Source organism: Propithecus coquereli, unplaced genomic scaffold (genome assembly GCF_000956105.1).
Source record: "Propithecus coquereli isolate 6110/MARCELLA unplaced genomic scaffold, Pcoq_1.0 Scaffold160, whole genome shotgun sequence".
In the NCBI taxonomy this organism is placed as follows: Eukaryota; Metazoa; Chordata; class Mammalia; order Primates; family Indriidae; genus Propithecus; species Propithecus coquereli.
Window position 1 is genome coordinate 893,087 of NW_012140525.1, and position 5,385 is coordinate 898,471.

Consider the following 5,385-nt stretch of genomic DNA (forward strand, 5'->3'; position numbering starts at 1 on the left):
TATACATATATATATTCATAACCACGTTCTGTCTCCTGTTGCTTTCAAGAACCATCTGTGGGATGGTATGCTATGATATTCACTGACACACTCTTATCAGTTTACTATTATTCTTACATCGATCACGGGCAACTTCAATGGTATTTGAACAATTGAAGCTAAAGAAAAGAATACTTTAACACGCACACACACAAAATGGCTTACTTAGCCCTCTGTAATAATGTTCAACATATATAAGTGCTAAAAAATAAGAGGAGAAAGAATGCATTTGAAATAGTGCTACAAAGGCACAAAGCAGTGAATGACCACAAACTAAATGGTACATAAAAGTATAGTGTTTTAGGGGTCTCTCATACGTGAAAACTTTACTATTAGTTTTTATTTCCTCTTTTAACTGACTGCCAAGTGTATATACATATACATTTTTTAAAGCTTCCAACTACACATTTTGATGAACAAGGGAAACTATTCAGTTGGTAGAGTTAATTTTACCCTCAAGCCACAATCTCTGCTCCGGTTCTGAATGCTTGTAATTTGCCAGGGAGTGTGTATTAGCTTAGAGGAGGTGGGCAGCCAAAGTGTAAGAAAAACAGCCGGATCTCCTGGCAGAGGATTGAGGAAAAAAAGAACCTAGGATTCAGAGAAGCTGGGTAAATATCTAAATTCAAATCCCTTGTTTACTATAATGTTTTCTGTGTTGGGAAAACAAGTCCATGCAGCTTGGGTCTTGTATATCAGAGGGAGGAATTCAGGTGACTTTTTGCCAGGCCAGTGTTTGTACTGGCATTTGAGGATTGAGCTTTTTGAAGCTTTCTCATTAGAAAGTATATGGTGAGCCATATGTTAACTAATGCAGCACTGGTTTGAAATAGAGCAAGCAAAACTATTAATAAGAAGTAAAAGAATATTTCAAGAGCATCTTTTTAACAACTATATATTTCAAATTAAAGATTGCCACAAATCTCTTTCCTACAAAGAAGTGGGGTCTACTTTTTTCTCCTCCCCTTGAGTCTGTGCTGGATTGAGACTGCTTTGACCAACAGAATGTAGTAGAAGGGAAATGATGCCATATCCTGATCTAGGAACCTATAGGACTTGCAGATTTCACCTTGATGTCTCGGAACCCTCAGGCACCCTGTAAGAAGTCCAAATGTTGTGAGGTTGCCATTTTATGAGAAGCCTAATTCACAGGAAGAGCGTTAGAGGATGATTTACCTTGCAAAAAATTAGAGAGAAAGACCAAGACCATGGAGGAGCCAGACTTTAAAAGAGATTCTCTGGTCCCAGACACCCCAAATGAAGCTTCGTCTGTCAGAGACTAAGCACCCGGCCTAAGATCAAAGTCCTTCCCAAATTTCTGATCCATAAAACTGTTAGGTAGATAGTGAGGGATTCCAGGTCTCCTAGGGATGAAAGTGGGTGCCGTTGCTCCCACCTTGGTCCTGTCCAACCCTAATTCTCCATACCTGGGGGAGGAGGGAATAGTCTACGAATCTGCCAATCAGAACTTGGCACGCCAGCTGCAAAAGAATGAAGAGGACTCTCTAGCCTACGGGTCAAGCTGCATGGGTACCATAAAGTTAGGAAAGTGACTTAGAACCCACATGCACAGTAAGACTCAGGTCATGCAGCTCCCCAACTGTCCAATCAAAGCGTTTCTATGCTGACGTTTGAACCAGGGGGCGGTCCCTATCCGGACCCCATAAAACAAGACCCAGACCATAACCAGGGTCTCTCTTTTCCTGCTGTGACAAGGGGCCTGGTTATCATCTGTGGCGTATGTACCATGCTGTGTAAACTCATATCTTGTTCTTGCCCCTATAATCCTACCTTTCTCTCCTCAATAAACCTTATTTTCATGCTTGACTAACTTTGGCGTGTCTGGTCATTCTTCAACCATGGACGCGCCAAGAACCCACAGTTTCAGACTGAAACCTAACAAAACCATTAGTAAAACCAAATTGTTGTTTTAAGCCATGTGGCTTCAGGGTAGTGTGTTACATAGCAGTAGACAGCTAAGACGATGTTAGCATGCGAATCCTCAGATTTACACAAATTTGGACTTAAAAAGAAAACCAATGTATCAAAGTTATCTTTTCCTTTCTTTATACCTCCTGATTGATGCATTCTTTTGTTGTTTTTAATAAGAGCCATTAACTGTAGTAAGACATCCAAAGTCACTGAAATAGTTGGCTTTCCATAAATGAACCATGCAATATTGACATTTATGCTGGTAAACATTCCTGGGGCATGAAGTTTACCAGCTAGCAAAATTACTTTGTATTTAACTGCTTAACTCTTTAAAAAAATAAACTGATAAAAGATTTTCTCTATCTCAGAAAATATTTTAATAAAATTTGTCTCCTCTTTAGATTATTTTTCATTTATTTTTTATGATAAATTATAATTTTTAATAGAATGGACTGTCTAAAGAAAACATATTTTATGAAGGATTACCTGTTATATTTCAAGATGGGTATGTGTTTCTTTAAGAAGGTTGTCAATATAGGTGATACTAGTAGTTTTATTGACTTGAGATATTTGTACTCAATGAAATGTTTATTTCAAAGGATTTCCCAGTGACAAACCCTCAGTTTGCTACTGACTCTGAACACACCATATTTCTAAATGAATCAAAATATTAGAGAGAAAGAAATAAAATTGTATAATAAATCAAAAAGTATTTTTTGTGTTAAGAATTAGCCATATGAAAATATACAGGAGATAAGTATGAGGCTTCTCCAATCATTGAATGGAAAGAAGAAAATAAAATGTAACAGCAGAGGAGAGAAACAACTTTAGTAACATGAATGCATTTGAAATAGTGCTACAAAGGCACAAAGCAGTGAATGACCACAAACTAAATGGTACATAAAAGTATAGTGTTTTAGGGGTCTCTCATACGTGAAAACTTTACTATTAGTTTTTATTTCCTCTTTTAACTGACTGCCAAGTGTATATACATATACATTTTTTAAAGCTTCCAACTACACATTTTGATGAACAAGGGAAACTATTCAGTTGGTAGAGTTAATTTTACCCTCAAGCCACAATCTCTGCTCCGGTTCTGAATGCTTGTAATTTGCCAGGGAGTGTGTATTAGCTTAGAGGAGGTGGGCAGCCAAAGTGTAAGAAAAACAGCCGGATCTCCTGGCAGAGGATTGAGGAAAAAAAGAACCTAGGATTCAGAGAAGCTGGGTAAATATCTAAATTCAAATCCCTTGTTTACTATAATGTTTTCTGTGTTGGGAAAACAAGTCCATGCAGCTTGGGTCTTGTATATCAGAGGGAGGAATTCAGGTGACTTTTTGCCAGGCCAGTGTTTGTACTGGCATTTGAGGATTGAGCTTTTTGAAGCTTTCTCATTAGAAAGTATATGGTGAGCCATATGTTAACTAATGCAGCACTGGTTTGAAATAGAGCAAGCAAAACTATTAATAAGAAGTAAAAGAATATTTCAAGAGCATCTTTTTAACAACTATATATTTCAAATTAAAGATTGCCACAAATCTCTTTCCTACAAAGAAGTGGGGTCTACTTTTTTCTCCTCCCCTTGAGTCTGTGCTGGATTGAGACTGCTTTGACCAACAGAATGTAGTAGAAGGGAAATGATGCCATATCCTGATCTAGGAACCTATAGGACTTGCAGATTTCACCTTGATGTCTCGGAACCCTCAGGCACCCTGTAAGAAGTCCAAATGTTGTGAGGTTGCAAGCAAAACCAAATTTGAAAATAAACGATTGTTCTGTCTTGAAATTACCAGAATCACATCTCATTTCCTTGAATTGTCACCAAAGAATCAGATCTCTTTCTTCTAAATTCCTTTCTAAATACGAATAATAACCTTGAAATTCAGTTTTGTCATGAAATAATGAGCTAGTATTACGTTACTTGAAAGAAACAGTTTAAGGACATTTTGTTTAGCTGATAGAAACTGGATTTTCATAAAATCCCTAAGATTCTGGTTAATCATCAAATGCTTCAACATAAATCATATCCACATGTTGCCAAACAATACAAAGACAAATGCTGCTCCGAAGAGGAAACAGAACAAGAGAAAGAGGAAATATACCATTTTAGTCGCCTAAACCACATAATGTCAGTATTTTATGTAACTGGATCATACTAGTGTCTTATTATGACATATCATACATCAATATTGCAAGCTGGAAAGGAGAAAGTATTAATAATATTAGCAAAACCATTCGATGCCATTTTGAGCAATTGAATGGTTTGGAACCTCATTTTTGATGGCTTAAAGCTAAAGACATATTCTTTCTCCCCTTTTCCTCATTTCCTTTACTTCATCAGCTTAATATTAATAACTCAAAATAGCCACGGAAATCTTAAAGAAGAACTAATATTCCTAAGAACATAAAAGTTCTAAGGTAAACCCTAGGAAATTATTTTCTTTTATATCTTAGATAGGTAATTAAAAGGATCTTCTTTAAGATTAGCAAACAGGGCAAAATCTCAAAGAATCCTGTTTTTTTTAGACTCCAAAATGTTATCTCGAATATTGAAGAGCTGTAGTATAAATATATTTAAGGTACATAACTAAATTATTTCCATAAAATATGAAATATTTAAAAATGTAAAAATAAAATACTGTCTTAAATGGACATAAATGTATATTTGAGGTTTAAATTTGTTATTTAAAAAAAAACTCTATATATAAATAGTAGCAGTCATCTCAAACATTTACCAGAGACAATAAGAACTACAAATATAGTTTCTCTAAAGAATAAACCTTCGTATTCTTCAAGGATCAGTTTAAGTATTTTTAAATGATTTACTGTCAGAGCATAGTTTAATTAATATAAAAAATGTGTTTATGCATCATCTAAATGTCTTTAAAAGTTCTGTGGGATGGTTTTCATAATTGATATTAAATTTTTTGTTAATAAGAAAACTATGGCATGAAAATTACAGAAAGAGTCATCAAGTTACATGTTCATAAATAATGCTGTTCCACTTGAGGAATAAGCTTCCCACAGCATTGATTCTATCTCAGCAGAAATAACTCATCGCAAAATACTACACAATTGCCAGGCCTGTTTTCATAGCCTTTGGAAATAGAGTGCTTAATAACTAGACTCATTAATGCTAATGGTAAATCAGTGAGATTAAATATTTCTATAAATCATTTCATTAATAAAACAGAGGGCCCATTAAAGAACTATTGAACTGTTAAGCTGCAATATTTCAGAATCAGCATTTTATAAACATTTCAATTAGCACAGGTTGACAATATTCATAAAAGGTACAGCACACCAGGGCCAAAGGATAGAGAAGCATTCACTGGCCAAGTGGATAAAATCATGAACAATGCAGTTTTCTCTAGGATACTGTAATATATAGCAGCATTATTTATAAATATAATG